At 46.0% G+C, this 25,096-nt stretch overlaps 1 long non-coding RNA gene across 1 annotated transcript in view; it reads left to right on the top strand.

Moving 5' to 3' along the window:
* The window catches only part of LOC148110540 (uncharacterized), a 73,487-nt gene that overhangs the window by 37,248 nt on the left and 11,143 nt on the right, over positions 1 to 25,096 (top strand). The window contains exon 5 of the long non-coding RNA XR_015728073.1: positions 3,471 to 3,843. This is a non-coding gene — a long non-coding RNA (uncharacterized LOC148110540). The remainder of the gene's footprint in view (positions 1 to 3,470; positions 3,844 to 25,096) is intronic.

Below are 25,096 nucleotides of genomic sequence, written 5' to 3' on the forward strand. Positions count from 1 at the left end.
GTTTATCCATCCCATATTCCAGTAAGTTCTAGAGCAGTTTCTTTCCCAAACGAAAAAATGCAAAAACATAACGTTTCAATCTTCTAATAGCTGGATTCTGACTCATCTGCTACAAAAGTAAATAAATGAACAAACTAAATAAATGCTTTGGGGAAAGAAGGTTTTTGATTTTGATTTTTTTTTTTGGTCTCTCTTGGCACTTAGAAAAAGGCACCACTATTTTTAAGCCGAAGGTTTTTCTAACATGCCCCGATCAATTTCCATCTGAGTAACACCCATTTAAAAGGTTTCCATGCTAAATCTTTTTTGTAGTTTACAGAGTAGTACACATTTCACAAAGCACTTTTTAGTTTATAAGCATCATTTACAATAGACTTTATAGTTTATAAGTTGCTGCACCTTTTCCAAGGTACTTTACAGTTTGCAAAGCCGTTTACGGTTTACAATAAGCCACTTTATCATCTCAAAAGTATTTGGCATTTTCTAAAACCCTGTTGCCATTACAAGGCACTTTGCAGCTTACCAAATGCCTTGCAATTTGTAAAACGATTCCAAGCCCATAACCACGTTGAGCTTTAGCAGACGCTGGTGACATAATTGTGTCTTTCTTTGATGATTATAAGGATCACGCTGGGCGTCAAAGTCATAATTGTGAACTTGCCTTTACTGAACACAGACCGAGTGTCCCATAGATACTCGTTATTGTCTGATTGATTAAGAATATTATTGCTCTGAAGTGATATAACCAATGAAGTCCTGAAAATTTGGTCTTGATCACTGTTCTCTATGGGGGGATGGTCTTACCCTCCAGGGATATTTGGCGATATATGGAGACATATTGGGTTGTCGCAACTGGGGGAAGGAATTCTACTGGCATCTAGTGGATAGAGGCCAGGGATGCCACTCAGCGTTCTACAGTGCACATCACAGCCCCCACAACAAAGTGATAGCCAGTCCTTAATACCAATAATGCCAAGGTTCAGAGGCCCTGGTCTTTTTTTTTTTTTTTTTAAAGATTTTATTTATTTATTTGACAGAGACAGCCAGCGAGAGAGGGAACACAAGCAGGGGGAGTGGGAGAGGAAGAAGCAGGCTCCCAGCGGAGGAGCCTGATATGGGGCTGGATCCCAGAACGCCGGGATCATGCCCTGAACTGAAGGCAGACGCTTAATGACTGTGCCACCCAGGCGCCCCTAGAGGCTCTGGTCTTGATAAAGGTTAGACCCTCTGATAATTTCATGCTCCTTATCTCCTGCGTTGGAAGGATGCTTTCAGTTGCAAGTAACAGGGAACAGCCTCAGATTGGCTTAAACATTTTGTCCATTTATCATTTCACCTAACTGGAAATCAAGAGCCAAGTTCAGGGTACAGGGCTGGATGATGAAGGTGCTGACCCATGGTATCAAGGACTCGGATTCTGTGCTTTTCTCTGATCTGTTCAGCGTTTGCTCATCCTGAGGCTGATTCATGGCTGTCAGCAGCAATTGAGGTGCCTGCCCTTGTTCATATTCAGAGGCAAAGAAGCTGACCTTTCTTTCCCAGGATCCCAGAAAGACCCTTTCTGTGTAAACAGACACCCACATTATACAGTGACTCGCTTAACTGAAGAATGCATGCGGAGTGCCGAGGACAGAGCCTTTTCTGCAGCTGATGCTCAACGTTCATCAAACGTTCCCCTCCGCACCTCCATCCTTTCTTGGGTACTAATTTCCGGCCGATAACTAGGGATTTTGAGAGAACAAAAACATTAAAAAATAATCACTTGTTAGTCCCCCCGGAAAAGGTTCCTGTGAATCAGCTGAGCAGGTTTATGCAGAGAAATTCACACTGTTTCCCGGCCTGGGATTCTGGACCGTAAATCCTTCCCCAACATGTAACATGTGCATGCATACACAGACTCTACCTCTTGCAAATTAAAACTCATACATATCTTGCCAAAGCGTTTCCGACATGGAGCCTCAGCGTTGAGAGCCATAGGCAAGTTCTGTGTCTCCCGCACTGATGCGTATTACTGGCCGGGGAGGTTGCAAAGCCCAGAACTCAATGACTCGTGAGCAGACCTCCAGGTTCTGGGCAAGGCTCACTCTCCCTTGTCTAGAAAACCTTATCTGTAGGAGGTCCCTTATTTGGGGACATGCGACTTGAGAGCAGCTTCTACACTAAGGTGAAGAATGATGCGTGTTGTGGAATCCTCACCATCCGTCAGGTGCTCTGATGGGCTTTCACGTTTGCTCTGGAGACACCGCTGAGCTGCAGGGCTCGCCCTGCCTGCTCTGTGATGAGGAGTGGGGCTAGCGGGTGCGCGTGAGCACTAGCCCTCAGCGGCTCCAGTTACAAGTGAGCCAGACTCAGAGCTCTTAGTCTGACGCTCCCAGTGGGGCTCCCAGACGGTCCTGTGAGCTCGTTCTCTCCAATTACTATTTCCCCGCAAGTATCACCTGCTCCATTCAGCCTGATCCCTTAGTTCTATAAGCTTTATGTATTTCTAGATTAGAGAATCTGGAATATAGCAGGTATGAAAAAGCAACAGACTTAGGTCTTCACTGTGACTCTATCACCTCGGGACCATGGACAAATTGCCTATTCAGTGAGATTCAGTTTCTTTGTCCAGAAAATGACGATAATACCGCCTTGTGGAATAGATGTTGAGTGTTAAATAAGATAATTATTCATTGTACTTAGCTTGGTGCCTTTATATAGAAGGTGATTAGTGAAGTTATTAATTTTCCTTGGCTTTTTTTAACCTGCCCACATTGACTTCCCTTCTATATGTTCATTTCTGCGTTATTTTAAGGCAGGTGCCCTTTATTTCTCCTGTAAATCCCTCAAAGTCTGCATTGTTTCCAATTCCATAGCCTCCTAGCTCATTGTATTTTTCCTTTAGCACTGATCCCAGTTTTCATCTTTGCCACTTTGTGGAATTAACTGCGTAGTATTTGTTCCCTTTGGTAGATTGTAATTTGCTGGAGAGCAGAGAACATGTCTATCTTCCTCATGTGCACCTCAATATTCCTCATACCTACAACACTTTCTGACATCTAATAAGGGCTAAGTAAATATTAGATGAGTAAATGATTGACTGGATAATTGAGATGAATTGCATACTTCTTAGTACCAGGCACTGTGCTAGGTTCCTTACGCAAGTAGCCTCACAACACCTGGATACCCTGGCACTATTACTACATTCCTATTTCCTGATGAAGAAATGGGGGCATAAGGAGGTAAGGTAGCATGAGGAAACAGCATGTCTAAGCAGAAGCAGAGTTGGGATTTGAATTTTTGTTGCCTGACTCCAAGCCCAACTCCTAACCATTATCATGACACCTTCTGTTCCAAGATGGCAGGCAGTGGACGTCAATCATGGGTTCAGGGCTTGGGTAATTTGACCATTGGATTATCCTGCTTTAAATTATTGGGAGTTGCCCAAACAGGATTCAGAAAATATGAATCCCTTTCTTTCTTTTCAACAGCTATTCCTGTCACGATGTCCTTTGATCTTCACATAAGACTTTGCCCTGTTGATGAAAAAATGGGACACAGCAGGAGTAAGCGGTTTTTGCCCAAGGTCACTCATCTAGTCACTGATGTGGAAACAGAGCTGGAGACGCCTGGAACAATCAGCGGAGTAAATCACACCAGGTCACTGCAGTCAGCCAGGCCTCCCCTCCCGCCTCCTGGTTTTGGAGGCGAGCACGATGTCGGTCTGCCTTAGAGGTGGCTGAGGATGAGCCTGCTGCTGTGGAAATGTCCCAGAGTCGGGCCTGGATTCTGGAGGCAGCCGTATGACATGGATCTGAGTTCACGGCAACTATGGGCTGAGTCCTGTTTATCCATCTGAACGAGGTAAGATTGGGTGTTTTCTAAAGACTTCAGTGGGATGTATTCATGCAACAGGTATTTCCTGAGTGCCCTACTAAGACGTCATCTGCCTTGCTCACCTCTGTGCTCCTTGTCCTTGGCGCAGTTTCTGATCCATAGTAAGCGCTAAGGACTGTGAATGCTTGTGGTGGGAGAAGACAGTGGGCTGCACCTCGCCAGCCCCTTGAGGTGCCCTTGAGCTGGCAGAGAGAAGTCACCTGCTAATGACCCTGCCCTCTGCCAAGTCCTTTCACTGAAGTCATCCCAGAGTGCTTTGGTTGCTCTGAGGAGGTGCAATTAATCCAGTTTTGGGAATGGACAGGCATTTAGGGAGGCCTTCTTGTAGGAAGTGACCTCTTGTTGCCAACACCTTTAGGAGGCCTGGAGGCAAGTGGGGAGAGGAGATGTGTAAGTGCAGGGCAAAGCTGAGGGGTGGGGAAGAAACCGGAAGGTTTGGTTGTTAAGTTAAGGGAATGGAATGTAGTTCAGTTGGGCCTGGGGCTGAACGTTCTGGTAGGGCAGAGGGGGCAGCGGGTCTGCAGAGTCAGGTAACTCTCCTTGTGGAAGCCGGAAGGCCGGTTTGGGGCTGTGGATGTGGTGTGGAGAAAGGTTTCGGCAGGAGGGCTGGCATAAGGAGAAGGGGACTGAATGAAAGGAAGACATGGAACGGGCCTTTTGAGCTCATGTGCTGTATTCGAAGATTGTAGGGCCTGCGGGGAGGAGCCGAGAGAGCTCATTTGAGGGCAGATGCAGAGCTAAGGCTCTGGGTTTCTGGTCCCTCTGTGCGTCCCCGCGGCAGGGGCAGAGAGCACCCACCTGGCAGAGGCAGGCAGACCGCTCAGCCGGAGGCCGCCTGCTCCCCCCACCTCCGGTCCTGGGCTCTGGCTGGTGGCCACCTGCTGCCGACAAGGCCTCTTCCTGCCTGCTAGCTGCACATTGCACGGCCCCTCCTGCCCTCATGGCAGTGGGCTGACACCGCTCATCCTCTCCCCACCACTCTGATCAACACGGCTGATCTCACCATTTCCTTAAGTGGTGTCTTTGCCTTTTAATTTATTTCCTTGACCCCCTCCAGTTCTAAGGCAAACTCTCTGTCAATAGAGATTGTTCCCAGGGATTAGCTTTGGCTCTTCTCATTATCAGTTTGGAAGCAAAAGGCCCCAAAGCATTTTCCATACTGAGAAGACCAAGCGGTACACACAGGAAAGAGCCCTGGGGCGGCAGGCAGGACTCGGTGCACCTGTGACCTTGAGCAAGTCAGTCAAGCCTCCTCTGCTGTCTGCGGGAGAAAAGGAAATCGCATTTACTGAGCCCTGGTATCCGGGCAGTACTGTGTTCCTTCCTCTGTGCTCTCACTGCTTCTTAAACACATTCTTGTTACAGAGAACGTTTGTTCATTCGTTCGTTCGTTCATTCTTTCATTCTTCATTCCTAGATGTGTAAGATTAATTGTTCTGTGGTCATCTGACTCTGTTAGTCTGCAAGCACTGGGTGGGGTGGTGGCGCAGGACTACTTTTATTTTAAATGAATCACTGTATTCCCGACACAAGGCTAGCACATAGTAGGCACCTAATGTATGGTGAACGAACGACTGTGTGTCCTACTTGGGAGGCCAACAGCCTGGCCTCACACAAGACTGTGACTGTTTAGCTCTGGGACCTGGAACGAGTCCTCGAGCCTCTCTGAGCCTCGTCTCCAGAAAAAGGGGGTGCAGATGGTGCCCGTGCATAGGTACGTGCTGAACAGCTTGCTTTCTGACAAGGCGGGTGGCGAGGACAAAGGCTATTTTAGCATCACAGTGCATGAGGTCATGCATGAGGTGGTCGGTTATGAAGAAGGGAAACTTTGTTTGCTGGCACGATGGCCACTGTGGACCGTCTGAGACGGGAGCACCCTCTTCTCGAGGACTGCTGTCCTCAGCAAGGACCTTCTCCCAGGGCCAAGACCCCCGTGGCTTTGGTATATGGTACTGGGATAATAGAAGAAGAGGGGGAGAGAAAGAGGCAAGTGGACGCCCCTTGGAGGCTGATTCTCTGGGGACTCAGAGGAGCTTCAAGAGACGGGTGGAGACCGGGTGTACGTAGCTGCTGGGTTTTGTGAGTATTTGTGATTGGCTGTTGGTTTGCCTGTTTCTTGCTGGAAAGACCATACTCACATCCTGCTTAAGAAGTTGCAAATTCAGGGGCGATGCGTGTGAAATATCTTAGATGGTGGCTGAGTACAGAGACTTACTCGTACGCTACAGTGAGTATTTCAAGGGGCCCCCAGGACAGACATCCTCCAAGACACCTTCTCTCCTGGGAAAACTGTAGATGCCTAGGCCCTTCTTAGGGAATACTATTAGGATGGTTTGTAGGAAAATAGATAAACGTCACTTCAGTATTTCTAAAAATACACTGTATTAGTCAGGGTTCCCCAGAGAAATAGAACCAATGGGATGTATCTAAAAAACCAATTGGTTCACATGCTTGTGGAGGCCAGGAAGTCTGAATCTGCTGTCTGTGAGCTGGAGAATCATGAAAGCTGGTGGTATAATTCACTGAGTCCAAGCATTCCAAAACCAGGGGCGCCTCTGTCCGAGGGCAGGAGAAGACAGCTGATGTCTCAGCTCAAGCAGAGAGAGCAAATTTGCCCTTCCTCTGTCTATTTCTTCTGTCCAGTCCTTAGTGGATTGGCTAACGCCCACCTGCACTGGAGAGCACCATCTTCTTTCCTCACTGATTCAAACCCCAATCTCGGTGAGGGGAGACACCCTCAAAGACATCTCCAGAAACAATGTTTTACCAGCCATGTGGGCATCCCTTAACCCAGTCAAGCTGACGCACCAAGTTAACCGCCACACACGCGTTCTGCAAAGTGAAATCCATCAGACAGTTGGGATGGGGATTCTGGGGTGCAGGAGAGCGCTCACACAGTGAAAAATGAGAAATAGACCTTCCTACTTCACAATGGCCCCTCGGAAGGACACCCAAGTCCCCCGCCTGGAGCATCTTTCATTGTTATCTTAAATGACATACATACAGCTCCGTCAAAGCAGAGAGAAACTTCTCTGTGGCTGACACATTTCACAGGGAGAAATGGATTTTAAAACTGTTTTCAACTAACAAATTGACAGTCTTAGCCTTCCCTCACCCAGGACGCACTCCCTGGAGTGAAGCATGGGGAGGCGGTGGATGAGGGATGATAAAATCTAATCCACTGCTTACAGAATTTGAGAGAGAGGTTTTCTAATCACCCACTAGAGGGTTCCCCCTCCCGACCCAATTTCCTCCTAAATCACATACTAGAGGTCAGAGAAAGGGGTGATGAGCTGTCCACCACGAGGTGGTTGAAAAGGCCTGATTCCATTCCATCAGAGCAGTGTCAGAGTTTATAAATTGTCGTGTCTGTCTCTACAAAAAGGGATAAAGTCTACCGTCTCACAAAAGAAATGCATGTTTTCAACTTAGATTTATCATCTTTAATATTCTTGAAGAGTGGGAGAGAGACAGAGGCAGAGAAAGGTGCGGATGGCAGGGGAGAAAGGGGTGCAGCAGGACAACTGACAGGTGTAAAATAGGACTGCCCTTCCTTCCGCGGAGACCAGGAGAAGGGGAACATGGAGTTATGGAGGGCAGGCTCTGCCGTCTCACCGTGGGGCTTCAAACTCGGGCTTTGCCACGCTGTGAATGTATGTGAGTTACTTCAGCTCTCTGAATGTCCTCATCTTAGAAATGGGGACAATGATAGGATGGATGAATCTTTGAAGAGTTTGCTGAGAATTGTGTGCATTAATGCCATCAGCATTGGGCACAATGCCCAGCACCTTCTAGTGCTATTTCAGGATTGGCTCGGTCATACAAAGCCCATGGAGTGAGCTTCAGGCAAGAGAGCCTTGCCAGAAAAGTTAGGATTAGGGCGCTTCTATGGATGGAAGTCAAGGAGCAAAAAGTGTCACCATGACTTACTGGCTTTGGGAAATGAAAAGCTCACTTGCTTGGGCTCTCTCTCTTTCTCTCTCTCTTGTCCATCCGTCCTTCCTCCCTCCCTCCCTCCCTTCCTTTCTAAGACTTTATTTATTTGTTAGAGCGAGCACAAGCAGGGGGAGCGGCAGGCAGAGGGAGAAACAGGCTCTCTGCTGAGTCTCTCTCTTGTTTTTATTCTATTTCATCTCCTTTATTCTCCTTTCTTAGAAGATGAACTGTTTCCTTTCTGTGCCATTAAATGACCCTTCATGATGGTCTCAAAATGGCACCCTGCTGCCAACCATCCGGGGCAGGGGTCCCATCCCGAATTTCCAGGAGAAATCATCTGACGAGCTCAGCTGCGATCAGCTGTCCACCCCTGACCTAATCTCAAATCCCAGACAAAAGTACCGAGGATCAAGGGTTAGGGTTAACTGATAATGTTATACTTAGAGCTCTGGTGGGGGCTCAGAATCCTTAACACTCTAATAATCCTGATGGACGTGGAACCACATGGTGCTTAAGACCACAAGCTCCAGGCTCAGACTCTCTGGGTCCAAGCCCTGGCTCTGTCCTTCCCCAAATGAATGTCCTTGGGAGTGTACATTTCCCTGTGCCTCAGTATCCTCATGTATAAAAGGCACAGGGTAGCCATTCCTACCCCAGCGGGGTTAAGTGGGTTATAGGTGGCACGCAATAAACACTCAAGAGTAAACGCTTCATCGCTTAATTGTTACTGTTCTTGTGACCGTGAAAACATCGTATCTGGGAAAGACAACTTTGTAGAGTGAGCTGCAGCACAACACGGTAGACTCTTAGCGCAGAGATGCTTTACCAGCTTCCGAAGCCATCTTGTCCATCCTCCTGGGCAGGGTTTGGATTTACGAGTGCGCTAAATCTGAGTTTCCTGTTGACGGACACCCAGAGCGCCTTTCCCCTCTGGGGGGCACGTGCGGTGCTGGGAAACATCCTCAATCTGTCCTAACCACATGCAGCCTGATGCCACCCCGCCCTCCCGTCCCCCCTTATTTCCCCTGCTGTGGTGTGTATGTCAGTGGTGGGTGGTGATGGAAAATCAGGAGAGACAGAGCCCATTAGACAGAACTGCAGGCGGATAAGGTTTGCCAATTATGTTTTGTTTCTTTCTGCCTTCCCCGTGACTTTTAGGATATACGGATTCTTTCTGGCACTCCCCCTGGTTCTGTGCCTATAAAATAAGTTTAATAGCTGAATTTTCTTTAAGATAATCAGAGGCGGTATAATTTATGCATATGAATCCTATTGTAGCCAGATGTAATTTTGCTCGAAGTTGTGGCATTACAGTTAGAAATAGCTCTGCTGGCTGTGTTTTGTGGAATTTGCAATTTATTTAACAGTTGACTGAGCAGTGACCTCAGATAAAATAACCATAATCAAAGAGTAGTTTTTTAAAAAGAGATATAAAAACAAAGGTGGAGTGGGCTTTGGAGAAAGCCCCCAGTACCAATGAGCGAGAAGAGCAGGTGGTGAGGATCCCAAGGCAGGTGAACACGGCTTAGTTGGTGCAAATGGCAGAGGGTTCTTGGAGGGAGGAAGGGAGGGAGGGGGCAGACATCTTTGCTTTGGAAATTCCTCCCCTACCCCAGGGCTTTCTGTTTGGAGCGTCATATCCCTTTGATCATGAAAGAGCAAGCTTATCTTTTGCATGGCTCCTGGAAGCTGTGATGTTTCTCATTCCTGGTGTCCGGGGATTGCACAGGAGAGGTCTAGAGGAAGCTGGAAGGGGCCAGAGGCTAACAGGATGAGACTGTGGCTTCTGTAAGAAGCGACCTCAACCTTTTCAAAAACCAGACACTCTTGTAGTTGGCTTCATTCCGTAGGAGGAGGAAAAGACGCCCTTCTCCATACAGCAAGCCTGCCTCTGCCTCTACCCCCGAAGCATTTTTTTTTTTAAATGGAAGAATGCTTGGCTGTAGTGCAAGACAGATGATGGGCTCTTTGCACCAGGGGATGGTGTTAATGTCCTCGCGCCCAGGCTGCCTCCTGCCACGGTCTGGACCCTTGGAATGGATTGTCCATCTTTGATGTTTCCTTCTTCCTGGATCCAAAGGGCCAGGGAGAGTTGAGGACCTGCTCATAGGAGCCATGCCTAATGCTTCAATCCATTCGCCATTAAGATCAGAGCACCGATGGGTCTGTTAGTGAAATGTTGCTAAAACTGAGTCCCCTTCTCTGTTCCCTGTCTTGCTCCCTCAGGAGCCTTGTGGAATCACAAAGTTCTTGGTCTTTTATCTGCACACGAAATGTCTAAATGTTTTCACCTAAATAATTTCAAGTCGTTGCTCAAAACCTGGCTCACCTACACCTCGCACTAGGAAAGCATGGCTTTTTCCTGAAGAGTGAGTGAAACCCGCTTCTCCTGCGGTTCCATTACCTTCATATCACCTCTTTGGTGTTAGGCACGTTCATATTAGTTGTAGCTTTGCCTTATTGTCTGTGTATCCTCCAGACCCAGATGTTACCTTTGCACGTAGTTCAATATGTATTGTTCAATGAAGGCATACATACATGTTCTCTAGAACTTGTGATTGAGACCCATGTGCAGGGGGAGGCCGGGGGGGGGGGCATTAGGAGGAAAGAGATAAAATCTCACTCCAGGAATCAAATACTTCAAGGTTGAGGAGAGTCAAAAATAAATATGCTGGGGCGCCTGGGTGGCACAGCAGTTAAGCGTCTGCCTTCGGCTCAGGGCATGATCCCGGTGTTCTGGGATCGAGCCCCACGTCAGGCTCCTCTGCTATGAGCCTTCTTCTTCCTCTCCCACTCCCCCTGCTTGTGTTCCCTCTCTCGCTGGTTGTCTCTGTCTCTGTCTAATAAATAAATAAATAAATAAAATCTTAAAAAAATATGCTAGCTAGTATAAATTGTATCTATGTTATATGCGTGGTATCTATTACCTGTCACTCTGCTCAGGACCTTACGTGTATCATCTCACTGAGTCCACACAGTGACACCACGCTGCGGCGACTGTTATTTCCTTACGTAACCGATGATGAAGCCGACTTGGAAACGTCACACAGGGAGTAGGTAGCAGGCCCACGCTTGGAACCTCTGGGTTCTGGAGTTTGTACTGGTTTTTTTCTCTTTTGGCTTTTTAAATACGTATATATTTTTTAAAATTCTGGAATATCCTACGTATGCACAAGAGTACAGAGAATAAAACAATAAACACTCATATGCATACACCTGCCATACAAATTTTGACAGCTGTTCACATATTTTTTCTAAAGTTAGCTTTTACACATCCCCTTTCAATTCTTTCCTCTGTCATAGTCAGGATCCTGAACTTGTCTACTGTTTCTCTCCTTTCACGTTTTTTTTTTTTTTTTTTATATTGTCATGGCTTGACTATGGAGCCCGCAATATTAAATGATATTTTTGAGTTTTTAGATATTTATGTAAATGGGATCCTACTATATTCATGGCTTTACAGCTTAGCCATGTTATTTCTCTTAATTTAGTACATTTTTTAAATAAAATTTTGGACTAATTTTAGATTTACAGAAAAGTTGAGAAGATAGGACACAGAGTAGTTCCCATATACTCCTCACTCGTGTTTCCCCATTATTAACATCTTACATTGCTATGGTGCCTGGTTAGAACTAAAGAAATCACGCTGGCACACTATGATTAACTAAACTCCAGACTTTATTTGGATAGCCCTGTTTTTTCTATCAATGTTCCCTTCTGTCCCGGGATCCAATCCAGGACATCACATTGTGTTTAATTGTCACATTTCAATGTCCTCCTGGTTCGGACAGTTTCTCCTTCCCTGTTTTTCATGACCCTGACAGTCTTTTTTTTTTTTTTTTTTAAGATTTTATTTATTTATTTGAGAGAGAGAAAGAGCACATACAAGCTCAAGGGGAGGGTGCAGGGAGAGGGAGAGAGAATCTCAAGCAGACTCCCTGCTGAACGCAGAGCCTGATTGATGCAGGGCTCTGATCTCACGACCCTGAGATCATGACCTGAGCTGAAATCAAGAGTCAGATGCCTAACTGAGCCACCCAGGCACCCCCATTCATGACCCTGACGGTCTTGAGGGGTACTATGCAGGTGTCCTGTAGAATGTCCCCCAGTCTGGGTTTGTCTGATGTGTTCTCATTACACTGGGGCTATGGGCTTTGGGAAAGACCACAGAGGTGAACTGCCGTTCTCATCCCCTCATGTCAGGGCGTTTGTGACATCTGCATGACCTCTCTGGTGATGTTGACCTGATTCACTTGGTGCAGGGGGCGTCTGTCAGGTTTCTCTGTGGTACAGTTACCACTTTCCGCTTTCCGTGCTCTGTTGCTTGGAGGCAAGTCAGTAGGTCCAGTCTACACTCAAGGGGTGAGGGTTTTAAACTCCATCTCCTCGAGAGGTGGGGGTCGATATTCAATAGAATTCTTCCACCATGCAAATTTTTCTCTTCTCTCCCATTTATGTATTTATTCAACCATTTATTTAGATCTGTACGGAGTCATGCATATTTCTTTCATGCTTTGTGTTACAATCCACTACGACGGGATTTATTTTGTGGTCCCAATCGTTCCAGCTTCGCCCACCAGGAGCTCTTGGAAGTTGAGTCCTTTGTGCTGTTGCCACTGCCCCCTCCTTGCATTTTTTTGGCGCACTTCCTTACCTTCTGGCAGTACAAGATGCCCCAGCTCCTCTTTTACGTTCCTTCTAGGCCATTTCTCCATGGATCATTTTTCTCGCCCCAGATTTTCTTCATTGTGGTAAAATACACATCACCTTCAATTTTCCATCGTAACTATTTTAAGTTATATCACCGCGTTGTGCCACCATCACCACGGGAGGTTAGATGCATTCCTTTGGACAGCCGTATGCTACACTATCGTTGGAACGTAGCCCATGCATTCATTCTCCTCGTGGTGGAGACAGGGAGGCAATGCTAACATCAGACATCTTTGTACCTGATCCTACACGTGCATCATCAGGAGCTTCTCCTGAGTCTAGTTCTAGAAGCACTAGATGCTGGGATGTGAGCAATGAACATCTTCGAATATTCTAGGCACTGCTAGATTTGTCTGCAAAGTAACATGCAGTTTCTACTCTCACCAGCCCCTGAGCCTGCATTTCTGCACACCCTTGCTGACCCTTGCTGTTACTTTGCCTCTCAGAGGGGTGGGTATCATGTTTCCATCTGCATTTTTCTGCTTATGTAGCAGCGTGAGCTCCTTTCCACCAATTTACTGGCCACTCAGGCTTCCTCCTCTGTAAATTGCCTCCACTCGTGTTGGGTTGTTCATCTTTTCTTATTGATCTGTAGGACTTCTTTATATTCTGGGGGGAAATCCACTCTTGGTTTTATGTGTTGCAGATCTCTTCTCCCAGCTGTGGTTTGTATTTCAACTTTTCTTTTGGTATTTTATTTTGTTGTCATACAGACCATTTTAAAGATTTTCTTTTTGCCTATCGGCCTTTAATCCATTCAGAATAGAACATTTTATATGATGGGAACTGGGGATCTAATTTTATTTGTCTTCCACACTGTTTTTACCTATATGTTGTTGATTCTAAGATGCGCTTTCTACCGTCATATTTGCCCCCTCTGAAATCGTGCTGCATATTACTATCCCTGCAATGTCATACCATTTTTTCTGTCTTAACGATGTGTAGAATAGTCTGTGTCTTACAATCATTGGCATCTCAGATTCAGTGAATTGTACACATAATCAAGGTTTATCCCAATTCTTGATACCTGGTAGGATAGAACTTCTATTCCCCTTGCCCTGGCAATGACCGATCTCTTAATGTTTCACGTGAGTGTTAGAATCACTTTGTCAAATGCTGAGAACGACTCATAGTTTTGTTGTTCTTTTTTAATTCAAATTTCAGTAGCCCTAGAGAGTAGTAGTTGATTTGGGGGTAAGTCGTTATGGTTCAGATATTTTGTCAGGCCGGGACGCCTGGGTGGCTCTGTCGGTTAAGCGTCTGCCTTCAGCTCAGGTCATGATCCCAGGATCCTGGGATCGAGTCCTGCATTGGGCTCCTTGCTCAGCGGAGTGTGTGCTTCTCCCTCTGCCTCTGCCTGCTGCTCCCCCTGCTTGGGCACCTCTCTCTCTCTGACAAATAAATAAATAAAATCTTAAAAAAAAAAAGATATTTTGTCAGGCCTAAGCTGGTGAAAGGGTTGAGGTCCCCAGGTTAAGCAGTTGGATCAAGTGACAAGGGGGTGCAGTTCCAAACCCAGGATTTTATTTGGGTTTCTTTTTCCTCCAAAGTCTCAACTCTTTCTTTGAGGGCATATCCCGATTGCTTGAAATAAGCCACCCCCCGGAACAATGAGACCCCGTGGCTGGTGGTGTCTGCACTGTGGCTAAGTGGCCACCTGATAGACAGGATTCTTCCTTCGGGGTAGACATGAACTCTTAGGCTCTTCTGAGAGTAAAACTCCATGGGCATCAGGGAGCACAGTGTGATTCCAAGGCTGGAACAGGAGGTGGAAGCGAGATGCTCCTGCTTTATAACTTTGCCTGGGGCCAGCCCTGAGCTAGGAGGAGAAGAATGAAATCTGCCCAGGTTTTCACTCACTTCTTGTGGCTCCTGGGGAGGCCAATGGTTGTCCTCATTCCTCTTCAGCATGGATCTCCTCTTCTCACCCCAAGTACTGGGAAAGTTTAAAGTAGGAATGGGCAGATAATAGCCTGCAGGCGAAATCCATAGGCTGCGTGTTTCTGTAAATAAAATTTTATTGGACTACAGCCACCCCAGTGGTTGACATATTGTCTATGACTGCTTTTGGGCTGCAACCCCACCGCTGAGTGGTTGTGAGGGAGGCCACACGAACTGCGAAGTCGAAAGCACTTATTCTCTGACTCTTTATGGGAAAAAAAATAGAGTCAAATCTTTGTTTAAGGGAAGAGACTGTTAACACAAAGCCTATTTGTTCCCTGGATTCCAAAACTCGGGTTGCCTTTATGCTTCGTTCTTCTGTTTATGATATAGATTTTCCTTTTGGGGGGGGAATAGGTTAGATGGCCCACTTAGTTATGGCTCTGAACAGAAATCAGGAAGTATGGTGGGTGGGCTAACTCCCCCTCCAAGGGAAAATGGACCCCAGCAACATGCCTTCGCTTTCTTTGGGTTTGAGGCTTTCCTTTGGAAATTATCTGTGGAAGGGGCAGCCGGCATGACGGCTGAAGATAGAGCGGGGAGAGAGAATTTCAGGGAAACTCTCTGGCAGAGCTAATTTTCTCTTCCCCAAGCTCAATGTGGGAGGACATCAGTGGCGAGTTATTACAGTCCTTTATTAGAAACTCCTGTAGGTCAGCTAAGCGACTGGGAGGGGAGGGGCAACATGGAACTTCTGATTGTTTGTGACCAAGTCATTGGCTTTTGATAAGAACTCTCTCGGTTCTGCTGCTTTCTCTACCCCAGTCTACTTGTTTCCATTTCTTCATCATCCAACCTCTTTCTTCTAATTTGAAGAGTATGGGGGCCAAGGCTCTGGACTATGGACAGTTCTCTGCCCTGTGAACAGCAACAGTTACTATGGATAGACCCCCGAAGTGTTGCATGCGGACCACTAACAGAGCTGTCAGTTTTAGATGGCTAATAGATCGAAAAAGTAATAATACCATTGAGATGTTATAGAGATAACATTTGAAAATAGAAATCTGAAAAATAACCCTGGCATATTGAACTGAGATTTGAGTCGTACTGCTTGGATAAAGTCAACAGCCTGATACTAATAACAACCGCTGTGGGGGGGCTGAATAATGAGCCCCCCCCCAAATATGTCTGCATCCTCATGTCTGGAACCCATGGATATGCTCCGTTATGTGGCAAAAAGGACTGTGCAATTGAGATTAAGTTAAGGATCTCCAGATGGGGAGATCATCCTGGGTTATCTGGGTGGATCTCAGTGTTAATCACAGAGGTGCTCATACGAGGGAAGGAGGAGGGCCAGAGTTTGAGGAAAGGAGATGTATAATGGAACAAGAGAGGACAGACAGATGGAGAGAGATCTGAAGATATTACACTACTGACATTGAAGATGCAAGGGGCCATGAGCCAAGGAATTCAAGCAGCCTCTGGAAGCCAGAGAAGACAAAGCCATGGATTCCCCCCATGCGGAGCCCTGCCAACAACTTCACTTCAGCCGAGTGAACCTCATTGCACAGCTCTGAGCTCTGGAACTTGCAGATGCTATATCTGTACGGCTTGGAGCCACTCGATGTGTGGTGGCCCATCCCAGCAGCTATAAGAAACAAATACAGCGGGGAATGGGGAACCGGCCCTTGCCATGTGCCTGGCATTTTACTACCAGTGACGTCTGATTCCCCTTCACAAGTACCTGGCCAGCAAGGAATGAGTATTTCCCTTTTGTGGATGAGAACTTTGAGACTCTGGGAGGGAGTAGGCAATCTCAGTTCTGAGTGGTTTGCTCAGAGCTGGACATTTTCCAACAGGACATGACCAGGTATCTCCACTGTTGTTGACTCGTGGCATGGTGAGAAGGTTGAGGGACCGGAGGACGGGTAATCAGGTATTGTCCTCGGTTGGGTGACCTTCTAATGTCCCTCTTTGTCTTGGCCACAGTCTTCTTGCCCACCTGGAAAGAAGGCGTGGGTGAAGTGACATTCACTCCTCCATAAGTCCTTGGGGGACTTCCGCAGGACATTTCCTGTTCACCCACAGTTGTGGCCACCAACAGGGGACTCCATCACCACCTCAATCCGCAACCCCCCTTTAGTTTTGAACATTGAACATAGGCTTTTCCGTGGGAGGAAAGCAGCTTTAAAAATTTCAGCCACAAAGTGTTCAGTTTAGAGGCAAAGAGTGAAGAGAAACCTGCAGAAATAAACCTGTGACTGAGGAAACTAGGTATCTCAGAAATATATTTATCTTGTTAGTGTTACTGGAGAATATTTGCATAGCAGGAAAAAGAGCTTTTAACCTGCTTCCTTATCTCACCTTCTTACTGTAGAGAATATTTTCCCCCTGAAGGTGTATCTCGCTATTGAATCTGGCGTTTAAAGGAAATGTCATCAGGACCTGTGATGAAAATTGAATTTTCCCAATGCCTAAGGATGACTTTCTTTAACTAACTTAGCAGAGTTCCGACCCGAAATGGAGGCAGACCTTCTAGTTTGCCTTGGATCTGCTATTCTCTCCCTGTTTCAGCCTCTTTGAAGGGTCCTGCCGCCTTCTCCCCTCTCCTCCTTGGCTGCCAGCATGGCTCTGCCCGTCCTGCCTTTCTTCTGTTCCTCTCTCTCCTTCTTGAACGGAAACGTCTCCAATCTTTTCCCTCCTGCGCCCGCTTAGGTGCAGAGAAATTGGAGGCTCCTTTCCTCTTACTGACAAGGCGAGGCTCTGCTTCATCCCAATGCCTGGATTTCCTTCAACCTGCAAGGGGGACGCTACCTGCTTTCTGCACAGGGAAGACAGTAGAGGTGGGCATCTAGAAATGCAAGGGCTGGCTTTTGTTTTTATTATTATTTTTAACTCTCTAAACTGAAATCTATTACTATGCCCATTGCAATAGCGACCTCTGATTCTGATCTGGGGAGATGCCAGCTTGTCCTGTGAATGTGCATTAGGTGGCATTTGACACTCGTTCAGTCCAAATACAGGGTCCTGACAAGCGCTCCATGCTCAGAGGTTGGGCCTCAGGCATCCTTGGTTTCATGTAGCTTCTTCTTAGCATTTAGGGAAAGAGGATGCAGAAGACACTGCAACGGGACTTTACCCTGAGAGGTAAAACAGAGGCTTTACCCTGAGGGGAAAACTAAAAATCCTTTCTGCAAGTTTTTGGTCAAGCAATTGGCTTCATACACAGTAGTTTACACCTGCTCCTTTCAATAACTTGAATGTGAAATCAGGCAATGTGCTGCCGGCGTCCGGTTGGAACTGGAGACCCTCTATATGGACCCTGGAAGCACAGCGAATGGGAAAATCTCCACCGTCTGGGCTGAACAAACAGCCAGGTATAGTGTCTGGGAAACCCACTTCGTGAAGTAAGACTTTGTTCTTTCAATAGGCGTCTTAGGCTCTTTTCCCATATGCGTCACCTGCCTTTTCGGAGATGATGCCTTCTCTTTGGAGATTCACCCATTTGGCCAGGGAGCAATGAAGATGAGAGAAGCCGACTACAAGAGGCCCTTCTCAGGCCTTTGAAAAGGTCTCCCATCTCGTCTCAGGTGCCCACCCCTTGACAGCCAAGCTCCCTCTTCTCAACGCCTACAGAATTAATCCAGCAGGAGGGGTGTGCGCTCCCTGCGCGCACCCTTTCGAAAGCCGCTGTTTCTGACCTGCTTCCACGCCCCTAGCAGAATTCAGGAATCATTAGTGTTTGGTGATCTTGTGTTTCAAGACTTCAATCTCTTGTACTTTGAAATTGAAATTCCTGAGCCTGCAAGGGACCTAACGCTGACAGCTGACTTATTGAACTTTCGCCAGCTTCAACAGCTCAGGAAGTCAATCTCTCCGCTCCACTCCTCGCAGCGCACGATCCGTCGGGAAGCTCAAGACCAAGCTGCGTTTCTGAACACGACAGCCGTGTCCACTTCCCCCGATGTCAGGGGAGACGATGACATTAACCTGTGTGCTAATTAACAAACACCAGGATGGTGAAATGCCACGCGGGCCTCCACATGCCTGACTCCGCTTCCGAGAGTGGCATCGAGGGTGCCATTGTCCTTCCTGAAATCTGGCCCCAAGTCCCCGCTCTCCAGAATAACTCCTCCTGCATTCAGGAATTGCTCTGCTTCCTGTCCCCCGTATAGAATATGTATTTGTTGCCTCTGCATTCCACTTTCTCCATCTGTAAATTGGCCATAAGTGCTCGACTCAGCGGGGAGTATTAGAGTAACGTGAGTGTTCAGCACGGTCCCTGACATATGGCAAGACTGGGATAAATGTTAGCAGTTACTGTTAGGAAACGTGGAAAACCGAAATCCTTCTGTCTGTCTAGGGCTTGATTACCGTCTGTCTCCTGCCTCTGTTGTCCTCTGAACACATGGAGGTGAATGTGTACTTCCATCTGCTGAAAATGCCATTACGTGTTCTTCCATGTGGCCAATTTCTCCTTTTCTCATGAGGTTCCTTCTGGGGGCAGATTTGGGTTGTTCCAGGAGAATGAATGGCCTCCGTTCTGGACAACAATTCGATATCCTTCTGCTTCTGTACTTGTCTCATATTTCTGTTGATGGGTCTGCTCCCCCTCCCACCCACCCCCTGCTCCGTGTAAGCTCCGTAAGGACTGGGAATGCTGGTGTTGCTGGGGAGAACTGTTGCCCTCAACCCATCCATTAATGCCTGCTGTCCTCACACAGGGACAGCTAGAGTTGTCCCCATCATAAATCAGTCCCCATAGTCTGGGGTATCTTTCCTGGCACTTTTGACTTGGGACACATATTTGAAGCCCCAGTTTGTTTCCTCTCCCTTTTCTTTTCTCTGGACTGACAGCCACATGCAGCTCTCACTGTACATCAGTTTTGTCTGATGCCTGAACCTTGACCTTCAAAGTAACGTTTGTGTTGGCCAATGGCTTGTGTTTTTAGTCAATATCTTTATTATATTTTTGTTTATTTTTTTTTAATTTTAAATTTTTGAAATTTTATTTTCAACTTTATTTAAATTCAATTATTTAACATATAGTGTGCTATTAGTTTCAGAGGTAGAGTTTAGTGATTCATCAGTTGCATATAACACCCAGTGCTCTTTCCATCAAGTGCCCTCCTTAATGCAGTGTCTTTAAAATTTGGTGGAAATCCATTCAGTTGTTTTCATTCAACAATAAGTGAATAATAATATAAATAAAAATTCCATAATAGCATAATTATCTAATATAATTTTATGTTATTTAATAATGGTATGATTTCAGTGATTAACATAATTCCTGATACATGCTTCCAACCAGCATGTCAACTATGAACAATTCTATCAAATGCTTGAACACACACACAAAAATCCATCAACACCCCTCTCCTTCTTTTTGGTCTCTAGGCCTGGGGCACAGCTATCATCATCCATCTCTTTAGTTCCTCCAAGAAGGAACTTGTTTACCGGGTTCCATATATTTCTCTTTCTTGATCTCCTTTCTTATTTTATTAAATCTCATCTGAATAAGGGCACCTGAATAGGGTTGGTTTGGACTTTTTCTTCATGCTTGCATGTCTGAAAGTGTTATTCTACCTTTCCACTTGATTGATAGCTTGGCTAGGTATAGAAAGTTAAGTTAAAAATCATTTTTATTCAAAATTCTGATGACATGGATCCATAGCCTTCTAGCCATTTGATGTTTCTGTTGAGATGTTCGATGTCATTCTGTTTCTTATTCCTCTGCATGTGATAGGCTGCTCCCTTTCCCACTTCTGTCCCTTCCCTAAAATCTTCTAGTGACCATCCTGTGTCTCAGATGTTCTGAACTTCTACAGTGATGCATCTTGGTTGGAATTCTTCCTCTCTCTCTCTTCCCTCCCTCTCTCCTTTTCTTCCTTTCTTCCTTCGCTTAAGGACACACTTGATATGAAGTCCTATATCCCTCAGTTACAGAAAGTGTCTTTATTATTATTTTTGGACACTTCTCTCCTGTTTTTATTTTCTGTTCTTTATTTCTGGAACATGTGTGGATGTTAAACTTCCATATGATTTTTCCAAAAATATACTGACCTCAACTGGTCTGTTTTACATTCTAGAGATTCATTTTACTTCATTCTGTAAAACCTTGATTTTTAAAGACATTTGCTCTAATATTTATAATATTCTAATTTTTAAAAGCTTATTTGTGTTATTTGACTCCCCATGCCTCCTTTTTTCTTGCTTTACAAATGCAGTGGCTTCTGGGATTTTTTTTTTGGAGATGATATATTTTTAGGTGTTCTTATAATTGTCTTCTTTCCCCTGGATTATTATTATTATTATTATTTTTAATTTCTGGGTCTCATTCTTCATTCTGAAGGCTTCCCTCTAATGTCTGGTGGTCCTTGATGGACAGTTCATATACTTAGGAACACACTAAAAATTTCTATGTGCACAGTGGGTAGAGAGTGGCTGTTATCTGGTATGTTTCACTTGAAAAAAATCATCTAATGTTGCATCTTTTTTGATTATCAAAGGACCCAAAATGTTAGTAATGGAGATCTGAAGTTTGCTTCCTTGGGGTTCTCCAGAAATAAAGCTTTCATTCTTCCTCCTGGGAAGGTAAGCGCCTGGCTGCTGGTATGCTGGGAGTAGAGAACCTTAGCCCTCAACCTGGCTTGAAGTCCTGAGTCTGTAGGCTGGCTATTAAAATTTCTTCAGAACATAAACCTTCAAGTTCTTATAATGGCCATGGGGGTCTAAGGAGGAAAATAGTGGGTCTAACTATTCTCTGTAAAATTAGTTTCCTTATGCCTTGAGTAACTGGCTGATTCCTCCCAGTGGGAGCTCTCGGGGCTTCTACTCACATATCACCCTTCCCCCTCTCCTAACACTTCCCTTGTAACTTCCTCCAGTTTTATTTCCTATCTCCTATTGTTTTCTATCCTATATTCTCCATCCTTTCGGCTAATACCATGTCATATTTTACTGTCATTTGATCATGGGTTTTGAGTGGAAAGAACAGGTGTGTATGCTCATTTGGTTATTTCCCCACAAATAACTTTTCAGGATGTATCGTTCCTTTTGAGAGAACTCCCTTTGATGTCCCCATGTGAAACATGGATCAGTGTTGCCAATGCAGACTTGGGTCAGCGTGCGGTCTTCTCTGGGTATTGGGTCATTTTTATAATGATGCAAAATCTCCTTCCACAAAATCCTCTCTCTCCAAAAAAGGCCCCAGAAGACCAAGTGTAGGACAAGGCAATGGGCTTAATGAGACTGACTTTATCCATCTTTGCTCTTTGTTTTTGACTAGTATGCTGAATGTTTGTTGGGTGAGTGAATGAATCATTGAGTAAAGCTCCTGACTCTTTGCAATGGTAGATAAAGCACATAAAGAAATCAGAACCTTGCCTGATAAAAATGATATTGAGAGTTGGGCTGTAAAAAATAGTGGGATTTCTGTTTCTTCAATTCAGTAATAATGGACATTTACTGTCCTATATTAAGTAATCTAAGTCCCAGGACTGTGGTAGGCACTCCAGTCACCCTAATAAGATAAACAAGCTGGTAATTTGAACGTAGTTTGGTGTATAATGTATAATAGGCAGATAGTTCCCTTTTGTTTATATTTATGTAATAATGCATTTAATTAATATATACATCAACATGCATTTAATTAATATATACATCAACATACACGCATATAAAGGTAAAAACAAAAATCCATAATTCCACAACTTAAGGTGCAAGACCATTATATTTAAACAAAAGTAAGAAATGAAAATGGAAGATTCAGAATAAAAAGTACAGGATCTCTTCAACCCCTTTCTGTAGTCCTTCTCAGTAATTACTGTCAACAGGAGTGAGTGTGTGTGTGTGTTTATTTTCTTATATAAAAAATAGAAATATCCTGTAGTGTTCGGAGTCTCTTTTCCACTTAAGAAATCTTAGAGACCTCCTTCTTTTGTAATGACCGCATACTATCTCACTCTTTAGATGTGGCATATTTTAATTTGCTTTTTTCCTTCCAAATTTTTACTACCACAAACTCATGTAATAGGCATCCTTGCACTTAAGCTTTGCATCAGGTGGAAACCCAAGAGGAGGCAGTGGCTTCTTCAGTTTGGTTTGGGGTTTGGCCTCCAGGCATTGTTCCCTTCCGTCTTGCACCCCCTTGGCAACTAAGCATGGGCAAGATAAGAAGGTTGACAAGATCCTAGCTTTCAGAGAACTCTGCCCAGGATGGAAATCCATTTACTTCCAAGGAGAATTTTCTACCCTATCTTCCAAATTCTCTTCCAGTTTGGAGATAACAGAATCTCTTTTTTAATTAATAAGATGTGTCATTATCACCATCCCCTTTCTGCCTCCTGGGAATGGGTCTGTTCACATCCATAATCCTCTTTCTGTTGAGAAGGGACGGTGGCTTTCTCTACATCCAGGTAAAGCAGAATGAACAAACTCCTCTTTGGTGCTCGCACAGCATTTATTCCTACCCGTTTAAGGGAACAGGGGTTTCTAGGACTTTCTCCACCCGTAGTAGAGGGAGTAGGGAGTAGGCTGGTAGGACATCCTTCTGTACGATCCTGACTGGGCAGAGGGTCCATCTTGGTGAACCAGAGTGAGAGAGTGGAGCAGAAATGTCCGAATTGCTATGAAGGTGACAGCCCACGGTCAGAACCACGGAACCAGGTGTGGGGGTGAGACAAAGCTGTAAAGAGGACAGTAATTAATGAAAAGGGAAGCTGAGTGGTTTGGGGAGTTCACGGGGGAAGCTGAGCACGAACCAGACGCTCTTTTCGGAAAGCCAGGGTGTCTTTTTGGTGTAAACAGGCTGCGTAAGCTCAGCTGACCCCTTCTCGCATATCACCAGAGCCATATGTCAATGTGTCTGTCTTACGCCTCATCTGTCAGGTCCTCGAGGTCAGGGGCTGCATTTTATTGATGTCTGTCTCAGCACTTAGCAGAAGGGTCTGGTGCACAGCAGGTGCTCAAGCGGCATTGTGTTATGAAAGCAGTGGTCTCAAACCCGGCTCGGCAGGAGGATGGCTGGAGGAAAACCAAACCCCGCATCCCTAGGCTTTATTCCAGACCGCATTTGCAATCTCTAGGGGACAAGGCCTGAGACTCAAGTGTTTGGAGAAGATTGCTGGTTGATTCTGAAGCATCCCGCCCTCTACTTACCGCTCTGTGGCCTAAGGTGTGGAAGCCCATCACTTGACCTATGCTATTGTTGCGGAAAATAATCAGACCCGTGAGAAACCAAGCGACGCTTCGGAGAAGCAGGAGAACTCGGGTTTATTTTACGCCAGCATACCCAGATGAGCTCACACTCGAAATTCTGGGCTCCAGGTAGTGGGGTTACAGGGTTTTTATAGGCGAGTGCAGGGGATCAGGTTCCAAGGGCTATGCTGACTGCTGGTAGGTGAGTTTAAACTGGGGGAGTGGGGGCTGCTTTAGGCTGGGACAGTGGTTAGGGCAGTGCAGGGGGCTTGTAGCGGGAAGCTTGTTTACAGAAGCAGAAATGGCTGGTTATCTCTTGCTCCCAGGGGGGCTTCTGGTTACCTCCAGCTCTTTCTAGCAACTTTCATCTACTGGGGCCTGACAGCCTGGGCCTGCTCTGGGTAATTTTCCTCTCCATTCCCCCCCTTTCAATGCTTTTTCTAACGTGAATGGACATCGACCATTACCATTGGGTTTTTGCTGGTCTAGAGGTCTGTACTGAGTTACCAGCAGTTGCAATTTAATTGATTTCATGTGAGAGCTGATGAAATGGGTGATAAGATTAATAATACATGGATGGAACAGGAGTGCCAGTAGAATCATGAGGAGTGGGCTGGTGAAGGGAAGGAGCCACGCGGCCCAGCCCCAGACGTTACACCAGTTACCCCCAGAGTGTGCTAATTCTTGTCTCCTGTGTGCAATCCGATCTTGTAGTTGTTGGGTCATGTCTCTGACTAACCCTGACTGGTTCACGTAGAAACAACATTCCTCATTAGGAAGAGGCACAGTCCCCCCTTTTCAGCAGTGAGCAGGTCGAAGCCCCTCCAGTAGAACCACAGCTGCTAGGGAGTCTCTATGATCTTGTATCGTCCTTACAGACTTAGCCACCTATCTTCTGCAAGATTTTCTGACAGCTGCTTGTAGTAACAGAAGGACGGGGTGATTCCTCCTATCCCTGTGCCCACGGCTGTTGCCCAGTCCAAACAGGAGTGGGAGGACTTGGATGGCTCTCGTGGACCACGTGTGTGTGAACAGGGAATGGGAAGGGATTGATTATTGGGGACTATATCCACCTGGGGAGTAGGAAGCACCCACGTACGTGTCTCGGTCTAGTTAGCCAGCAAACATCGGTAAATCTATCTCCCACACAGGAACAGGTGCCAGGTTCTGGAGTGCACCATGGTGTGGGATGTGCACCCATCAGTGAAGGGCAGTTGTGGGGTTGGAGACGTTGGGTGCCGGATAGACTTCCTACAGAATGTGTTCCCCCAGGTTCGTGGACACAGTGGAGGGCCTGGTAAGACAATACATTGGCCGATTTGGGGTCTGTCTCTGTGGGCTTGGGAGGGTCGGATGTGGGCCTGATCAGCTTAAGGAAACTCAGGGGGCTTGCTATAAGCTCAAGGGGCCTGGAATGCAGGCAGAGCCAGCAATCCGTGGCCAACCGAGGGTTGATTGTGTTGAGGAAGTCGTGGACCCCTTCTATCATGTCACT

This window comes from Ursus americanus, chromosome 2 (genome assembly GCF_024610735.1).
Source record: "Ursus americanus isolate L20-20 chromosome 2, mUrsAme1.1.p, whole genome shotgun sequence".
In the NCBI taxonomy this organism is placed as follows: domain Eukaryota; kingdom Metazoa; phylum Chordata; class Mammalia; order Carnivora; family Ursidae; genus Ursus; species Ursus americanus.